Genomic DNA, 19,434 nt, shown 5'->3' with positions numbered 1-19,434 from the left:
GTGGTGAGAGTGGAGCAGGACAGTCTCCATGGCGCAATTGGCTAGCGCGATCGGCTGTTAACCAAAACGTTGGAGGTTCGAGCCCTCCCGGGAGTGGTGTTTTGCTTTTTTCTTTGCGCTGATAGCTTTGAAGATATGTTCTGATGGTGGTGAGAGTGGAGCACGACTGTCTCCGTGGCGCAATTGGCTAGCGCGATAGGCTGTTAACCGAAAGGTTGGAGTTTCGAGCCCACCCGGTGGTGGTGCGGGGCTTTTTTTTCTTTAGGCTGATAGCTTTGAAGATATGTTCGGATGGTGGTGAGAGTGGAGCAGGACTGTCTCCGTGGCGCAATTGGCTAACGCGATCGGCTGTTAACCGATAGGTTGGAGTTTCGAGCCCTCCCGGTAGTGGTGTGTTGCTTTTTTCTTTGCGCTGATAGCTTTGAAGATATGTTCTGATGGTGGTGAGAGTGGAGCACGACCGTCTCCGTGGCGCAGTTGGCTAGCGCGATCGGCTGTTAACCGAAAAGTTGGAGTTTCGAGCCCGCCCGGTGGTGGTTCGGCGCTTTTTTTCTTTGGGCTGGTAGCTTTGAAGATATGTTCTGATGGTGGTGAGAGTGGAGCAGGAGTGTCTCCGTAGCGCAATCGGCTAGCGCGATCGGCTGTTAACCAAAAAATTGGAGGTTCGAGCCCACCCAGTGGTGGTGCGGCACTTTTTTTCTTTGGGCTGATAGCTTTGAAGATATGTTCTGATGGTGGTGAGTGTGGAGCAGGACTGTTTCCGTAGCGCAATTGGCTAGCGTGATCGGCTGTTAACCGAAAGGTTGGAGTTTCGAGCGAACCCGGTGGTGGTGTGGCGCTTTTTTTTTCTTTGGGCTTATAGCTTTGAATATATGTTCTGATGGTGGTGAGAGTGGAGCAGGACAGTCTCCGTGGCGCAATTGGCTAGCGCGATCGCCTGTTAACCGATAGGTTGGAGTTTCGAGCCCTCCCGGGAGTGGTGTGTTGCTTTTTTCTTTGCGCTGATAGCTTTGAAGATATGTTCTGAAGGTTGTGAGAGTGGAGCACGACTGTCTCCGTGGCGCAATTGGCTAGCGCGATCGGCTGTTAACCGAAAAGTTGGAGGTTCGAGCCCTCCCGGGAGTGGTGTGTTGCTTTTTTCTTTGCGCTGATAGCTTTGAAGATATGTTCTGATGGTGTTGAGAGTGGAGCACGACTGTCTCCGTGGCGCAATTGGCTAGCACGATCGGCCGTTAACCGAAAGGTTGGAGGTTCGAGCCCACCCGATGGTGGTGCAGCGCTTTTTTTTCTTTGGGATGATAGCTTTGAAGATATGTTCTGATGGTGGTGAGAGTGGAGCAAGACTGTCTCCGTGGCGCAATTGGCTAGCGCGATCAGCTGTTAACCGAAAGGGTTGAGTTTCGAGCCCACCCGGTGGTGGTGCGGCGCTTTTTTTTTCTTTAGGCTGATAGCTTTGAAGATATGTTCTGATGGTGGTGAGAGTGGAGCAGGACTGTCTCCGTGGCGCAATTGGCTAGCGCGATCGGCTGTTAGCCAAAAAGTTGGAGGTTCGAGCCCTCCCGGGAGTGGTGTTTTGCTTTTTTCTTTGCGCTGATAGCTTTGAAGATATGTTCTGATGGTGGTGAGAGTGGAGCACGACTGTCTCCGTGGCGCAATTGGCTAGCGCGATCGGCTGTTAACCGAAAGGTTGGAGTTTCGAGCCCACCCAGTGGTGGTGCGGCACTTTTTTTTCTTTAGGCTGATAGCTTTGAAGATATGTTCTGATGGTGGTGAGCGTGGAGCAGGACTGTCTCCGTGGCGCAATTGGCTAGCGTGATCGGCTGGTAACCTAAAGGTTGGAGTTTCGAGCCAACCCTGTGGTGGTGCGGCGCTTTTTTTTCTTTGGGCTGATAGCTTTGAATATATGTTCTGATGGTGGTGAGAGTGGAGCAGAACTGTCTCCGTGGCGCAATTGGCTAGCGCGATCGGCTGTTAACCGAAAGGTTGGAGTTTCGAGCCCTCTCGGGAGTGGTGTGTTGCTTTTTTTCGTTGCGCAGATAGCTTTGAAGATATGTTCTGATGGTGGTGAAAGTGGAGCACTACTGTCTCCGTGGCGCAATTGACTAGCGTGATCGGCTTTTAACCGAAAAGTTGGAGTTTCGAGCCCTCCCGGGAGTGGTGTGTTGCTTTTTTCTTTGCGCTGATAGCTTTGAAGATATGCTCTGATGGTGGTGAGAGTGGAGCACGACCGTCTCCGTGGCGCAGTTGGCTAGCGCGATCGGCTGTTAACCGAAAAGTTGGAGTTTCGAGCCCACCCGGTGGTGGTGCGGCGCTTTTTTTTCTTTGGGCTGATAGCTTTGAAGATATATTCTGATGGTGGTGAGAGTGGAGCAGGAGTGTCTCCGTAGCGCAATCGGCTAGCGCGATCGGCTGTTAACCAAAAAATTGGAGGTTCGAGCCCACCCAGTGGTGGTGCGGCACTTTTTTTCTTTGGGCTGATAGCTTTGAAGATATGTTCTGATGGTGGTGAGTGTGGAGCAGGACTGTTTCCGTAGCGCAATTGGCTAGCGTGATCGGCTGTTAACCGAAAGGTTGGAGTTTCGAGCGAACCCGGTGGTGGTGTGGCGCTTTTTTTTTCTTTGGGCTTATAGCTTTGAATATATGTTCTGATGGTGGTGAGAGTGGAGCAGGACAGTCTCCGTGGCGCAACTGACTAGCGCGATCGGCTGTTAACCGATAGGTTGGAGTTTCCAGCTCTCCCGGGAGTGGTGTGTTGCTTTTTTCTTTGCGCTGATAGCTTTGAAGATATGTTCTGAAGGTGGTGAGAGTGGAGCACGACTGTCTCCGTGGCGCAATTGGCTAGCGCGATCGTCTGTTAACCGAAAGGTTGGAGTTTCGAGCCCACCCGGTGGTGGTGCGGCGCTTTTTTTTCTTTGGGCTGATAGCTTTGAAGATATGTTCTGATGGTGGTGAGAGTGGAGCAGGACTGTCTCCGTGGCGCAATTGGCTAGCGCGATCGGCTGTTAACCAAAAAGTTGGAGGTTCGAGCCCTCCCGGGAGTGGTGTTTTCCTTTTTTCTTTGCGCTGATAGCTTTGAAGATATGTTCTGATGTTGGTGAAAGTGGGGCACGACTGCCTCCGTGGTGCCATAGGATAGCGCGATCGGCTGTTAACCGAAAGGTTGGAGGTTCGAGCCCACCCGGTGGTGGTGCGGCGCTTTTTTTTTCTTTGGGCGGATAGCTTTGAAGATATGTTCTGATGGCGGTGAGAGTAGAGCAGGAGTGTCTCCGTAACGCAATCGGCTAGCGCGATCGGCTGTTAACAAAAAAAATTGGAGGTTCGAGCCCACCCAGTGGTGGTGCGGCACTTTTTTTTCTTTAGGCTGATAGCTTTGAAGATATGTTCTGATGTTGGTGAGCGTGGAGCAGGACTGTCTCCGTGGCGCAATTGGCTAGCGTGATCGGCTGTTAACCTAAAGGTTGGAGTTTCGAGCCAACCCTGTGGTGGTGCGGCGCTTTTTTTTCTTTGGGCTGATAGCTTTGAATATATATTCTGAGGGTGGTGAGAGTGGAGCAGAACTGTCTCCGTGGCGCAATTGGCTAGCGCGATCGTCTGTTAACCGAAAGGTTGGAGTTTCGAGCCCTCTCGGGAGTGGTGTGTTGCTTTTTTCTTTGCGCTGATAGCTTTGAAGATATGTTCTGATGTTGGTGAAAGTGGGGCACGACTGTCTCCGTGGCGCGATTGGCTAGCGCGATCGGCTGTTAAACGAAAGTTTGGAGGTTCAAGCCCTCCCGGGAGTGGTGTGTTGCTTTTTTCTTTGCGCTGATAGCTTTGAGGATATGTTCTGATGGTGGTGAGTGTGGAGCACGACTGTCTCCGTGGCGCAATCGGCTAGCGCGATCGGCTGTTAACCAAAAGGTTAGAGTTTCGGGCCCTCCCGGGAGTGGTGTGTTGCTTTTTTCGTTGCGCTGATAGCTTTGAAGATATGTTCTGATGGTGGTGAAAGTGGAGCACTACTGTCTCCGTGGCGCAATTGGCTAGCGCGATCGGCTTTTAACCGAAAAGTTGGAGGTTCGAGCCCTCCCGGTAGTGGTGTGTTGCTCTTTTCTTTGCGCTGATAGCTTTGAAGACATGTTCTGATGGTGGTGAGAGTGGAGCAGGACTGTCTCCGTGGCGCAATTGGCTAGCGCGATCGGATGTTAACCGAAAGGTTGGAGTTTCGAGCCCACCCGGTGGTGGTGCGGCGCTTTTTTTTCTTTGGGCTGATAGCTTTGAAGATATGTTCTGATGGTGGTGAGAGTGGAGCAGGACTGTCTCCGTGGCGCAATTGGTTAAAGCGATCGGCTGTTAACCGATAGGTTGGAGTTTCGAGCCCTCCCGGGAGTGGTGTGTTGCTTTTTTCTTTGCGCTGATAGCTTTGAAGATATGCTCTGATGGTGGTGAGAGTGGAGCACGACCGTCTCCGTGGCGCAGTTGGCTAGCGCGATCGGCTGTTAACCGAAAAGTTGGAGTTTCGAGCCCACCCGGTGGTGGTGCGGCGCTTTTTTTTCTTTGGGCTGATAGCTTTGAAGATATGTTCTGATGGTGGTGAGAGTGGAGCAGGAGTGTCTCCGTAGCGCAATCGGCTAGCGCGATTGGCTGTTAACCAAAAAATTGGAGGTTCGAGCCCACCCAGTGGTGGTGTGGCACTTTTTTTCTTTGGGCTGATAGCTTTGAAGATATGTTCTGATGGTGGTGAGTGTGGAGCAGGACTGTCTCCGTGGCGCAATTGGCTAGCGTGATCGGCTGTTAACCGAAAGGTTGGAGTTTCGAGCCAACCCGGTGGTGGTGTGGCGCTTTTTTTTTCTTTGGGCTGATAGCTTTGAATATATGTTCTGATGGTGCTGAGAGTGGAGCAGGACAGTCTCCGTGGCGCAACTGACTAGCGCGATCGGCTGTTAACCGATAGGTTGGAGTTTCGAGCCCTCCCGGGAGTGGTGTGTTGCTTTTTTCTTTGCGCTGATAGCTTTGAAGATATGTTCTGAAGGTGGTGAGAGTGGAGCACGACTGTCTCCATGGCGCAATTGGCTAGCGCGATCGGCTGTTAACCGAAAAGTTGGAGGTTCGAGCCCTCCCGGGAGTGGTGTGTTGCTTTTTTCTTTGCGCTGATAGCTTTGAAGATATGTTCTGAAGGTGGTGAGAGTGGAGCACGACTGTCTCCGTGGCGCAATTGGCTAGCGCGATCGGCTGTTAACCGAAACGTTGGAGGTTCGAGCCCTCCCGGGAGTGGTGTGTTGCTTTTTTCTTTGCACTGATAGCTTTGAAGATATGTTCTGATGGTGTTGAGAGTGGAGCACGACTGTCTCCGTGGCGCAAATGGCTAGCGCGATTGGCTGTTAACCGAAAGGTTGGAGGTTCGAGCCCACCCGGTGGTGGTGCAGCGCTTTTTTTTTCTTTGGGCTGATAGCTTTGAAGATATGTTCTGATGGTGGTGAGAGTGGAGCAAGACTGTCTTCGTGGCGCAATTGGCTGGCGCGATCAGCTGTTAACCGAAAGGTTGGAGTTTCGAGCCCACCCGGTGGTGGTGCGGCGCTTTTTTTTCTTTGGGCTGATAGCTTTGAAGATATGTTCTGATGGTGGTGAGAGTGGAGCAGGACTGTCTCCGTGGCGCAATTGGCTAGCGCGATCGGCTGTTAACCAAAAAGTTGGAGGTTCGAGCCCTCCCGGGAGTGGTGTTTTCCTTTTTTCTTTGCGCTGATAGCTTTGAAGATATGTTCTGATGTTGGTGAAAGTGGGGCACGACTGCCTCCGTGGTGCCATAGGATAGCGCGATCGGCTGTTAACCGAAAGGTTGGAGGTTCGAGCCCACCCGGTGGTGGTGCGGCGCTTTTTTTTTCTTTGGGCGGATAGCTTTGAAGATATGTTCTGATGGCGGTGAGAGTAGAGCAGGAGTGTCTCCGTAACGCAATCGGCTAGCGCGATCGGCTGTTAACAAAAAAAATTGGAGGTTCGAGCCCACCCAGTGGTGGTGCGGCACTTTTTTTTCTTTAGGCTGATAGCTTTGAAGATATGTTCTGATGTTGGTGAGCGTGGAGCAGGACTGTCTCCGTGGCGCAATTGGCTAGCGTGATCGGCTGTTAACCTAAAGGTTGGAGTTTCGAGCCAACCCTGTGGTGGTGCGGCGCTTTTTTTTCTTTGGGCTGATAGCTTTGAATATATATTCTGAGGGTGGTGAGAGTGGAGCAGAACTGTCTCCGTGGCGCAATTGGCTAGCGCGATCGTCTGTTAACCGAAAGGTTGGAGTTTCGAGCCCTCTCGGGAGTGGTGTGTTGCTTTTTTCTTTGCGCTGATAGCTTTGAAGATATGTTCTGATGTTGGTGAAAGAGGGCACGACTGTCTCCGTGGCGCGATTGGCTAGCGCGATCGGCTGTTAACCATAAAGTTGGAAGTTCGAGCCCTGCCGGGAGTGGTGTTTTGCTTTTTTCTTTGCGCTGATAGCTTTGAAGATATGTTCTGATGGTGGTGAGAGTGGAGCACTACTGTCTCCGTGGCGCAATTGGCTAGCGCGATCGGCTGTTAAACGAAAGTTTGGAGGTTCAAGCCCTCCCGGGAGTGGTGTGTTGCTTTTTTCTTTGCGCTGATAGCTTTGAGGATATGTTCTGATGGTGGTGAGTGTGGAGCACGACTGTCTCCGTGGCGCAATCGGCTAGCGCGATCGGCTGTTAACCAAAAGGTTAGAGTTTCGGGCCCTCCCGGGAGTGGTGTGTTGCTTTTTTCGTTGCGCTGATAGCTTTGAAGATATGTTCTGATGGTGGTGAAAGTGGAGCACTACTGTCTCCGTGGCGCAATTGGCTAGCGCGATCGGCTTTTAACCGAAAAGTTGGAGGTTCGAGCCCTCCCGGTAGTGGTGTGTTGCTCTTTTCTTTGCGCTGATAGCTTTGAAGACATGTTCTGATGGTGGTGAGAGTGGAGCAGGACTGTCTCCGTGGCGCAATTGGCTAGCGCGATCGGATGTTAACCGAAAGGTTGGAGTTTCGAGCCCACCCGGTGGTGGTGCGGCGCTTTTTTTTCTTTGGGCTGATAGCTTTGAAGATATGTTCTGATGGTGGTGAGAGTGGAGCAGGACTGTCTCCGTGGCGCAATTGGTTAAAGCGATCGGCTGTTAACCGATAGGTTGGAGTTTCGAGCCCTCCCGGGAGTGGTGTGTTGCTTTTTTCTTTGCGCTGATAGCTTTGAAGATATGCTCTGATGGTGGTGAGAGTGGAGCACGACCGTCTCCGTGGCGCAGTTGGCTAGCGCGATCGGCTGTTAACCGAAAAGTTGGAGTTTCGAGCCCACCCGGTGGTGGTGCGGCGCTTTTTTTTCTTTGGGCTGATAGCTTTGAAGATATGTTCTGATGGTGGTGAGAGTGGAGCAGGAGTGTCTCCGTAGCGCAATCGGCTAGCGCGATTGGCTGTTAACCAAAAAATTGGAGGTTCGAGCCCACCCAGTGGTGGTGTGGCACTTTTTTTCTTTGGGCTGATAGCTTTGAAGATATGTTCTGATGGTGGTGAGTGTGGAGCAGGACTGTCTCCGTGGCGCAATTGGCTAGCGTGATCGGCTGTTAACCGAAAGGTTGGAGTTTCGAGCCAACCCGGTGGTGGTGTGGCGCTTTTTTTTTCTTTGGGCTGATAGCTTTGAATATATGTTCTGATGGTGCTGAGAGTGGAGCAGGACAGTCTCCGTGGCGCAACTGACTAGCGCGATCGGCTGTTAACCGATAGGTTGGAGTTTCGAGCCCTCCCGGGAGTGGTGTGTTGCTTTTTTCTTTGCGCTGATAGCTTTGAAGATATGTTCTGAAGGTGGTGAGAGTGGAGCACGACTGTCTCCATGGCGCAATTGGCTAGCGCGATCGGCTGTTAACCGAAAAGTTGGAGGTTCGAGCCCTCCCGGGAGTGGTGTGTTGCTTTTTTCTTTGCGCTGATAGCTTTGAAGATATGTTCTGAAGGTGGTGAGAGTGGAGCACGACTGTCTCCGTGGCGCAATTGGCTAGCGCGATCGGCTGTTAACCGAAAAGTTGGAGGTTCGAGCCCTCCCGGGTGTGGTGTGTTGCTTTTTTCTTTGCGCTGATAGCTTTGAAAATATGTTCTGATGGTGTTGAGAGTGGAGCACGACTGTCTCCGTGGCGCAATTGGCTAGCGTGATCGGCTGTTAACCGAAAGGTTGGAGTTTCGAGCCAACCCGGTGGTGGTGTGGCGCTTTTTTTTTCTTTGGGCTGATAGCTTTGAATATATGTTCTGATGGTGCTGAGAGTGGAGCAGGACAGTCTCCGTGGCGCAACTGACTAGCGCGATCGGCTGTTAACCGATAGGTTGGAGTTTCGAGCCCTCCCGGGAGTGGTGTGTTGCTTTTTTCTTTGCGCTGATAGCTTTGAAGATATGTTCTGAAGGTGGTGAGAGTGGAGCACGACTGTCTCCGTGGCGCAATTGGCTAGCGCGATCGGCTGTTAACCGAAAAGTTGGAGGTTCGAGCCCTCCCGGGAGTGGTGTGTTGCTTTTTTCTTTGCGCTGATAGCTTTGAAGATATGTTCTGAAGGTGGTGAGAGTGGAGCACGACTGTCTCCGTGGCGCAATTGGCTAGCGCGATCGGCTGTTAACCGAAAAGTTGGAGGTTCGAGCCCTCCCGGGTGTGGTGTGTTGCTTTTTTCTTTGCGCTGATAGCTTTGAAGATATGTTCTGATGGTGGTGAGAGTGGAGCAAGACTGTCTTCGTGGCGCAATTGGCTGGCGCGATCAGCTGTTAACAAAAAATTGGAGGTTCGAGCCCACCCAGTGGTGGTGCGGCACTTTTTTTTCTTTAGGCTGATAGCTTTGAAGATATGTTCTGATGGTGGTGAGCGTGGAGCAGGACTGTCTCCGTGGCGCAATTGGCTAGCGTGATCGGCTGTTAACCTAAAGGTTGGAGTTTCGAGCAAACCCTGTGGTGGTTCGGCGCTTTTTTTTCTTTGGGCTGATAGCTTTGAATATATATTCTGATGGTGGTGAGAGTGGAGCAGAACTGTCTCCGTGGTGCAATTGGCTAGCGCGATCGGCTGTTAACCGAAAGGTTGGAGTTTCGAGCCCTCTCGGGAGTGGTTTGTTGCTTTTTTCTTTGCGCTGATAGCTTTGAAGATATGTTCTGATGTTGGTGAAAGTGGGGCACGACTGTCTCCGTGGCGCGATTGGCTAGCGCGATCGGCTGTTAACCAAAAAGTTGGAAGTTCGAGCCCTGCCGGGAGTGGTGTATTGCTTTTTTCTTTGCGCTGATAGCTTTGAAGATATGTTCTGATGGTGGTGAGAGTGGAGCACTACTGTCTCCGTGGCGCAATTGGCTAGCGCGATCGGCTGTTAACCGAAAGTTTGGAGGTTCAAGCCCTCCCGGGAGTGGTGTGTTGCTTTTTTCTTTGCGCTGATAGCTTTGAGGATATGTTCTGAAGGTGGTGAGTGTGGAGCACGACTGTCTCCGTGGCGCAATCGGCTAGCGCGATCGGCTGTTAACCAAAAGGTTAGAGTTTCGGGCCCTCCCGGGAGTGGTGTGTTACTTTTTTTCGTTGCGCTGATAGCTTTGAAGATATGTTCTGATGGTGGTGAGAGTGGAGCACTACTGTCTCCGTGGCGCAATTGGCTAGCGCGATCAGCTGTTAACCAAAAAGTTGGAGGTTCGAGCCCTCCCGGGAGTGGTGTTTTCCTTTTTTCTTTGCGCTGATAGCTTTGAAGATATGTTCTGATGTTGGTGAAAGTGGGGCACTACTGTCTCCGTGGTGCCATTGGATAGCGCGATCGGCTGTTAACCGAAAGTTTGGAGGTTCGAGCCCACCCGGTGGTGGTGCGGCGCTTTTTTTTTTCTTTGGGCGGATAGCTCTGAAGAAATGTTCTGACGGTGGTGAGAATGGAGCACGACTGTCTCCGTGGCCCAAATGGCTAGCGCGATCGGCTGTTATCCGAAAGGTTGGAGGTTCGAGCCCACCCAGTGGTGTTGCGGCGCTTATTTTCTTTGGGCTGATAGCTTTGAAGATATGTTCTGATGGTGGTGAGTGTGAGCAGGACTGCCTCCGTGGCGCAATTGGCTAGCGTGATCGGCTGTTAACCGAAAGGTTGGAGTTTCGAGCCAACCCTGTGGTGGTGCGGCGCTTTTTTTTCTTTGGGCTGATAGCTTTGAATATATGTTCTAATGGTGGTGAGAGTGGAGCAGAACTGTCTCCGTGGCGCAATTGGCTAGCGCGATCGGCTGTTAACCGAAAGGTTGGAGTTGCGAGCCCTCTCGGGAGTGGTGTGTTGCTTTTTTCTTTGCGCTGATAGCTTTGAAGATATGTTCTGATGTTGGTGAAAGTGGGGCACGACTGTCTCCGTGGCGCGATTGGCTAGCGCGATCGGCTGTTAACCAAAAAGTTGGAAGTTCGAGCCCTGCCGGGAGTGGTGTTTTGCTTTTTTCTTTGCGCTGATAGCTTTGAAGATATGTTCTGATTGTGGTAAGAGTGGAGCACTACTGTTTCCGTGGCGCAATTGGCTAGCGCGATCGGCTGTTAACCGAAAGTTTGGAGGTTCGAGCCCTCCCGGGAGTGGTGTGTTCCTTTTTTCTTTGCGCTGATAGCTTTGAGGATATGTTCTGATGGTGGTGAGTGTGGAGCACGACTGTCTCCGTGGCACAATCGGCTAGCGCGATCGGCTGTTAACCAAAAGATTAGAGTTTCGAGCCCTCCCGGGAGTGGTGTGTTGCTTTTTTTCTTTGCGCTGATAGCTTTGAAGATATGTTCTGATGGTGGTGAAAGTGGAGCACTACTGTCTCCGTGGCGCAATTGGCTAGCGCGATCGGCTTTTAACCGAAAAGTTGGAGGTTAGAGCCCTCCCGGGAGTGGTGTGTTGCTCTTTTCTTTGCGCTGATAGCTTTGAAGATATGTTCTGATGGTGGTGAGAGTGGAGCAGGACTGTCTCCGCGGCGCAATAGGCTAGCGCGATCGGATGTTAACCGAAAGGTTGAAAGTTCAAGCCCACCCGGTGGTGGTGCGGCGCTTTTTTTCTTTAGGCTGACAGATTTGATGATATGTTCTGATGGTGGTGACAGTGGAGCAGGACTGTCTCCGTGGCGCAATTGGCTGGCGCGGTCAGCTGTTAACCGAAAGGTTGGAGTTTCGGGCCCACCCGGTGGTGGTGCGGCGCTTTTTTTCTTTGGGCTGATAGCTTTGAAGATATGTTCTGATGGTGGTGAGAGTGGAGCAGGACTGTCTCCGTGGCGCAATTGGCTAGCGCGATCGGCTGTTAACCAAAACGTTGGAGGCTCGAGCCCTCCCGGGAGTGGTGTATTCCTTTTTTTCTTTGCGCTGATAGCTTTGAAGATATGTTCTGATGTTGGTGAAAGTGGGACACGACTGTCTCCGTGGTGCCATTGGATAGCGCGATCGGCTGTTAACCGAAAGGTTGGAGGTTAGAGCCAACCCGGTGGTGGTGCGGCGCTTTTTTTTTTCTTTGGGCGGATAGCTCTGAAGAAATGTTCTGGCGGTGGTGAGAATGGAGCACGACTGTCTCCGTGGCCCAAATGGCTAGCGCGATCGGCTGTTATCCGAAAGGTTGGAGGTTCGAGCCCACCCAGTGGTGGTGCGGCGCTTTTTTTCTTTGGGCTGATAGCTTTGAAGATATGTTCTGATGGTGGTGAGTGTGGAGCAGGACTGTCTCCGTGGCGCAATTGGCTAGCGTGATCGGCTGTTAACCGAAAGGTTGGAGTTTCGAGCCAACCCTGTGGTGGTGCGGCGCTTTTTTTTCTTTGGGCTGATAGCTTTGAATATATGTTCTGATGGTAGTGAGAGTGGAGCAGAACTCTCTCCGTGGCGCAATTGGCTAGCGCGATCGGCTGTTAACCGAAAGGTTGGAGTTGCGAGCCCTCTCGGGAGTGGTGTGTTGCTTTTTTTTTGCGCTGATAGCTTTGAAGATATGTTCTGATGTTGGTGAAAGTGGACGACGACTGTCTCCGTGGCGCGATTGGCTAGCGCGATCGGCTGTTAACCGAAAGTTTGGAGGTTCGAGCCCTCCCGGGAGTGGTGTGTTTTTTTTTCTTTGCGCTGATAGCTTTGAGGATATGTTCTGATGGTGGTGAGTGTGGAGCACGACTGTCTCCGTGGCGCAATCGGCTAGCGCGATCGGCTGTTAACCAAAAGGTTAGAGTTTCGAGCCCTCCCGGGAGTGGTGTGTTGCTTTTTTCTTTGCGCCGATAGCTTTGAAGATATGTTCTGATGGTGGTGAAAGTGGAGCACTACTGTCTCCGTGGCGCAATTGGCTAGCGCGATCGGCTTTTAACCGAAAAGTTGGAGGTTCGAGCCCTCCCGGGAGTGGTGTGTTGCTCTTTTCTTTGCGCTGATAGCTTTGAAGATATGTTCTGATGGCGGTGAGAGTGGAGCAGGACTGTCTCCGCGGCGCAATTGGCTAGCGCGATCGGATGTTAACCGAAAGGTTAAAAGTTCAAGCCCACCCGGTGGTGGTGCGGCGCTTTTTTTCTTTAGGCTGACAGATTTGAAGATATGTTCTGATGGTGGTGACAGTGGAGCAGGACTGTCTCCGTGGCGCAATTGGCTAGCGCGATCGGCTGTTAACCGAAAGGTTCGAGTTTCGAGCCCACCCGCTGGTGGTGCGGCGCTTTTTTTCTTTGGGCTGATAGCTTTGAAGATATGTTCTGATGGTGGTGAGAGTGGAGCAGGACTGTCTCCGTGGTGCAATTGGCTAGCGCGATCGGCTGTTAACCGAAAGGTTGGAGTTTCGAGCCCACCCCGTGGTGGTGCGGCGCTTTTTTTTCTTTGGGGTGATAGCTTTGAAAATATGTTGTGATGGTGGTGAGAGTGGAGCAGGACTGTCTCCGTGGCGCAATTGGCTAGCGCGATCGTCTGTTAATCGAAAGGTTGGAGTTTCGAGCCCTCCCGGGAGTGGTGTGTTGCTTTTTTCTTTGCGCTGATAGCTTTGAAGATATGTTCTGAAGGTGGTGAGAGTGGAGCACGACTGTCTCCGTGGCGCAATTGGCTAGCGCGGTCAGATGTTAACCGAAAAGTTGGAGGTTCGAGCCCACCCGGTGGTGGTGCGGCGCTTTTTTTCTTTGGGCTGATAGCTTTGAAGATATGTTCTGATGGTGGTGAGAGTGGAGCAAGACTGTCTCCGTGGCGCAATTGGCTAGCGCGTTTGGCTGTTAATCGAAAGGTCGGAGTTTCGAGCCCACCCGGTGGTGCGGCGCTTTTTTTTCTTTGGGCTGATAGCTTTGAAGATATGTTCTGATGGTGGTGAGAGGAGAGCAGGACTGTCTCCGTGGCGCGATTGGCTAGCGCGATCGACTGTTAACCAAAAAGTTGGAAGTTCGAGCCCTGCCGGGAGTGGTGTTTTGCTTTTTTCTTTGCGCTGATAGCTTTGAAGATATGTTTTGATGGTGGTGAGAGTGGAGCACTACTGTCTCCGTGGCGCAATTGGCTAGAGCGATCGGCTGTTAACCGAAAGTTTGGAGGTTCGAGCCCTCCCGGGAGTGGTGTATTGCTTTTTTATTTGCGCAGATAGCTTTGAGGATATGTTCTGATGGTGGTGAGTGTGGAGCACGACTGTCTCCGTGGCGCAATTGGCTAGCGCGGTCAGCTGTTAACCGAAAAGTTGGAAGTTCGAGCCCACCCGGTGGTGGTGCGGCGCTTTTTTTCTTTGGGCTGATAGCTTTGAATATATGTTCTGATGGTGGTGAGAGTGGAGCAGGACAGTCTCCGTGGCGCAATTGGCTAGCGCGATCGCCTGTTAACCGATAGGTTGGAGTTTCGAGCCCTCCCGGGAGTGGTGTGTTGCTTTTTTCTTTGCGCTGATAGCTTTGAAGATATGTTCTGATGGTGGTGAGAGTGGAGAAGGACGGTCTCCGTGGCGCAATTGGCTAACGCGATCGGCTGTTAACCGATAGGTTGGAGTTTCGAGCCCACCCGGTGGTGGTTCGGCGCTTTTTTTCTTTGGGCTGATAGCTTTGAAGATATGTTCCGATGGTGGTGAGAGTGGAGCAGGAGTGTCTCCGTAACGCAATCGGCTAGCGCGATTGGCCGTTAACCAAAAAATTGGAGGTTCGAGCCCACCCAGTGGTGGTGCGGCACTTTTTTTTCTTTGGGCTGATAGCTTTGAATATATGTTCTGATGGTGGTGAGAGTGGAGCAGAACTGTCTCCGTGGCGCAATTGGCAAGCGCGATCGGCTGTTAACCGAAAGGTTGGAGTTTCGAGCCCTCTCGGGAGTGGTGTGTTGCTTTTTTCTTTGCGCTGATAGCTTTGAAGATATGTTCTGATGTTGGTGAAAGTGGGGCACGACTGTCTCCGTGGCGCGATTGGCTAGCGCGATCGGCTGTTAACCAAAAAGTTGGAAGTTCGAGCCCTGCCGGGAGTGGTGTTTTGCTTTTTTCTTTGCGCTGATAGCTTTGAAGATATGTTTTGATGGTGGTGAGAGTGGAGCACTACTGTCTCCGTGGCGCAATTGGCTAGCGCGATCGGCTGTTAACCGAAAGTTTGGAGGTTCTAGCCCTCCCGGGAGTGGTGTGTTGCTTTTTTCTTTTCGCTGATAGCTTTGCGGATATGTTCTGATGGTGGTGAGTGTGGAGCACGACTTTCTCCGTGGCGCAATCGGCTAGCGCGATCGGCAGTTAACCAAAAGGTTAGAGTTTCGGGCCCTCCCGGGAGTGGTGTGTTGCTTTTTTTCGTTGCGCTGATAGCTTTGAAGGTATGTTCTGATGGTGGTGAAAGTGGAGCACTACTGTCTCCGTGGCGCAATTGGCTAGCGCGATCGGCTTTTAACCGAAAAGTTGGAGGTTCGAGCCCTCCCGGGAGTGGTGTGTTGCTCTTTTCTTTGCGCTGATAGCTTTGAAGATATGTTCTGATGGTGATGAAAGTGGAGCAGGACTGTCTCCGTGGCGCAATTGGCTAGCGCGATCGGATGTTAACCGAAAGGTTGGAGTTTCGAGCCCACCCGGTGGTGGTGCGGCGCTTTTTTTCTTTGGGCTGATAGCTTTGTAGATATGTTCTGATGGTGGTGAGAGTGGAGCAGGACTGTCTCCGTGGTGCAATTGGCTAGCGCGATCCGCTGTTAACCGAAATGTTGGAGTTCGAGCCCACCCCGTGGTGGTGCGGCGCTATTTTTTTCTATGGGATGATAGCTTTCAAGATAGGTTCTGATGGTGGTGAGAGTGGAGCAAGACTGTCTTCGTGGCGCAATTGGCTGGCGCGGTCAGCTGTTAACCGAAAGGTTGGAGTTTCGGGCCCACCCGGTGGTGGTGCGGCGCTTTTTTTCTTTGGGCTGATAGCTTTGAAGATATGTTCTGATGGTGGTGAGAGTGGAGCAGGACTGTCTCCGTGGCGCAATTGGCTAGCGCGATCGGCTGTTAACCAAAACGTTGGAGGCTCGAGCCCTCCCGGGAGTGGTGTTTTCCTTTTTTTCTTTGCGCTGATAGCTTTGAAGATATGTTCTGATGTTGGTGAAAGTGGGACACGACTGTCTCCGTGGTGCCATTGGATAGCGCGATCGGCTGTTAACCGAAAGGTTGGAGGTTCGAGCCAACCCGGTGGTGGTGCGGCGCTTTTTTTTTTCTTTGGGCGGATAGCTCTGAAGAAATGTTCTGGCGGTGGTGAGAATGGAGCACGACTGTCTCCGTGGCCCAAATGGCTAGCGCGATCGGCTGTTATCCGAAAGGTTGGAGGTTCGAGCCCACCCAGTGGTGGTGCGGCGCTTTTTTTCTTTGGGCTGATAGCTTTGAAGATATGTTCTGATGGTGGTGAGTGTGGAGCAGGACTGTCTCCGTGGCGCAATTGGCTAGCGTGATCGGCTGTTAACCGAAAGGTTGGAGTTTCGAGCCAACCCTGTGGTGGTGCGGCGCTTTTTTTTCTTTGGGCTGATAGCTTTGAATATATGTTCTGATGGTAGTGAGAGTGGAGCAGAACTGTCTCCGTGGCGCAATTGGCTAGCGCGATCGGCTGTTAACCGAAAGGTTGGAGTTGCGAGCCCTCTCGGGAGTGGTGTGTTGCTTTTTTTTTTGCGCTGATAGCTTTGAAGATATGTTCTGATGTTGGTGAAAGTGGACGACGACTGTCTCCGTGGCGCGATTGGCTAGCGCGATCGGCTGTTAACCGAAAGTTTGGAGGTTCGAGCCCTCCCGGGAGTGGTGTGTTTTTTTTTCTTTGCGCTGATAGCTTTGAGGATATGTTCTGATGGTGGTGAGTGTGGAGCACGACTGTCTCCGTGGCGCAATCGGCTAGCGCGATCGGCTGTTAACCAAAAGGTTAGAGTTTCGAGCCCTCCCGGGAGTGGTGTGTTGCTTTTTTCTTTGCGCCGATAGCTTTGAAGATATGTTCTGATGGTGGTGAAAGTGGAGCACTACTGTCTCCGTGGCGCAATTGGCTAGCGCGATTGGCTTTTAACCGAAAAGTTGGAGGTTCGAGCCCTCCCGGGAGTGGTGTGTTGCTCTTTTCTTTGCGCTGATAGCTTTGAAGATATGTTCTGATGGCAGTGAGAGTGGAGCAGGACTGTCTCCGCGGCGCAATTGGCTAGCGCGATCGGATGTTAACCGAAAGGTTAAAAGTTCAAGCCCACCCGGTGGTGGTGCGGCGCTTTTTTTCTTTAGGCTGACAGATTTGAAGATATGTTCTGATGGTGGTGACAGTGGAGCAGGACTGTCTCCGTGGCGCAATTGGCTAGCGCGATCGGCTGTTAACCGAAAGGTTCGAGTTTCGAGCCCACCCGCTGGTGGTGCGGCGCTTTTTTTCTTTGGGCTGATAGCTTTGAAGATATGTTCTGATGGTGGTGAGAGTGGAGCAGGACTGTCTCCGTGGTGCAATTGGCTAGCGCGATCGGCTGTTAACCGAAAGGTTGGAGTTTCGAGCCCACCCCGTGGTGGTGCGGCGCTTTTTTTTCTTTGGGGTGATAGCTTTGAAAATATGTTGTGATGGTGGTGAGAGTGGAGCAGGACTGTCTCCGTGGCGCAATTGGCTAGCGCGATCGTCTGTTAATCGAAAGGTTGGAGTTTCGAGCCCTCCCGGGAGTGGTGTGTTGCTTTTTTCTTTGCGCTGATAGCTTTGAAGATATGTTCTGAAGGTGGTGATAGTGGAGCACGACTGTCTCCGTGGCGCAATTGGCTAGCGCGGTCAGATGTTAACCGAAAAGTTGGAGGTTCGAGCCCACCCGGTGGTGGTGCGGCGCTTTTTTTCTTTGGGCTGATAGCTTTGAAGATATGTTCTGATGGTGGTGAGAGTGGAGCAAGACTGTCTCCGTGGCGCAATTGGCTAGCGCGTTTGGCTGTTAATCGAAAGGTCGGAGTTTCGAGCCCACCCGGTGGTGCGGCGCTTTTTTTTCTTTGGGCTGATAGCTTTGAAGATATGTTCTGATGGTGGTGAGAGGAGAGCAGGACTGTCTCCGTGGCGCGATTGGCTAGCGCGATCGACTGTTAACCAAAAAGTTGGAAGTTCGAGCCCTGCCGGGAGTGGTGTTTTGCTTTTTTCTTTGCGCTGATAGCTTTGAAGATATGTTTTGATGGTGGTGAGAGTGGAGCACTACTGTCTCCGTGGCGCAATTGGCTAGAGCGATCGGCTGTTAACCGAAAGTTTGGAGGTTCGAGCCCTCCCGGGAGTGGTGTATTGCTTTTTTATTTGCGCAGATAGCTTTGAGGATATGTTCTGATGGTGGTGAGTGTGGAGCACGACTGTCTCCGTGGCGCAATTGGCTAGCGCGGTCAGCTGTTAACCGAAAAGTTGGAGGTTCGAGCCCACCCGGTGGTGGTGCGGCGCTTTTTTTCTTTGGGCTGATAGCTTTGAATATATGTTCTGATGGTGGTGAGAGTGGAGCAGGACAGTCTCCGTGGCGCAATTGGCTAGCGCGATCGCCTGTTAACCGATAGGTTGGAGTTTCGAGCCCTCCCGGGAGTGGTGTGTTGCTTTTTTCTTTGCGCTGATAGCTTTGAAGATATGTTCTGATGGTGGTGAGAGTGGAGAAGGACGGTCTCCGTGGCGCAATTGGCTAACGCGATCGGCTGTTAACCGATAGGTTGGAGTTTCGAGCCCACCCGGTGGTGGTTCGGCGCTTTTTTTCTTTGGGCTGATAGCTTTGAAGATATGTTCCGATGGTGGTGAGAGTGGAGCAGGAGTGTCTCCGTAACGCAATCGGCTAGCGCGATTGGCCGTTAACCAAAAAATTGGAGGTTCGAGCCCACCCAGTGGTGGTGCGGCACTTTTTTTTCTTTGGGCTGATAGCTTTGAATATATGTTCTGATGGTGGTGAGAGTGGAGCAGAACTGTCTCCGTGGCGCAATTGGCTAGCGCGATCGGCTGTTAACCGAAAGGTTGGAGTTTCGAGCCCTCTCGGGAGTGGTGTGTTGCTTTTTTCTTTGCGCTGATAGCTTTGAAGATATGTTCTGATGTTGGTGAAAGTGGGGCACGACTGTCTCCGTGGCGCGATTGGCTAGCGCGATCGGCTGTTAACCAAAAAGTTGGAAGTTCGAGCCCTGCCGGGAGTGGTGTTTTGCTTTTTTCTTTGCGCTGATAGCTTTGAAGATATGTTCTGATGGTGGTGAGAGTGGAGCACTACTGTCTCCGTGGCGCAATTGGCTAGCGCGATCGGCTGTTAACCGAAAGTTTGGAGGTTCTAGCCCTCCCGGGAGTGGTGTGTTGCTTTTTTCTTTGCGCTGATAGCTTTGCGGATATGTTCTGATGGTGGTGAGTGTGGAGCACGACTTTCTCCGTGGCGCAATCGGCTAGCGCGATCGGCAGTTAACCAAAAGGTTAGAGTTTCGGGCCCTCCCGGGAGTGGTGTGTTGCTTTTTTTCGTTGCGCTGATAGCTTTGAAGGTATGTTCTGATGGTGGTGAAAGTGGAGCACTACTGTCTCCGTGGCGCAATTGGCTAGCGCGATCGGCTTTTAACCGAAAAGTTGGAGGTTCGAGCCCTCCCGGGAGTGGTGTGTTGCTCTTTTCTTTGCGCTGATAGCTTTGAAGATATGTTCTGATGGTGATGAGAGTGGAGCAGGACTGTCTCCGTGGCGCAATTGGCTAGCGCGATCGGATGTTAACCGAAAGGTTGGAGTTTCGAGCCCACCCGGTGGTGGTGCGGCGCTTTTTTTTCTTTGGGCTGATAGCTTTGAAGATATGTTCTGATGGTGGTGAGAGTGGAGCAGGACTGTCTCCGTGGCGCAATTGGTTAAAGCGATCGGCTGTTAACCGATAGGTTGGAGTTTCGAGCCCTCCCGGGAGTGGTGTGTTGCTTTTTTCTTTGCGCTGATAGCTTTGAAGATATGCTCTGATGGTGGTGAGAGTGGAGCACGACCGTCTCCGTGGCGCAGTTGGCTAGCGCGATCGGCTGTTAACCGAAAAGTTGGAGTTTCGAGCCCACCCGGTGGTGGTGCGGCGCTTTTTTTTCTTTGGGCTGATAGCTTTGAAGATATGTTCTGATGGTGGTGAGAGTGGAGCAGGAGTGTCTCCGTAGCGCAATCGGCTAGC

The sequence above is a fragment of the Rhipicephalus microplus genome, chromosome 4 (assembly GCF_043290135.1).
Source record: "Rhipicephalus microplus isolate Deutch F79 chromosome 4, USDA_Rmic, whole genome shotgun sequence".
Classification (NCBI taxonomy): Eukaryota; Metazoa; Arthropoda; class Arachnida; order Ixodida; family Ixodidae; genus Rhipicephalus; species Rhipicephalus microplus.
The sequence above is the reverse complement of the archived record's forward strand: the minus strand, read 5'-3'. Positions refer to the sequence as shown.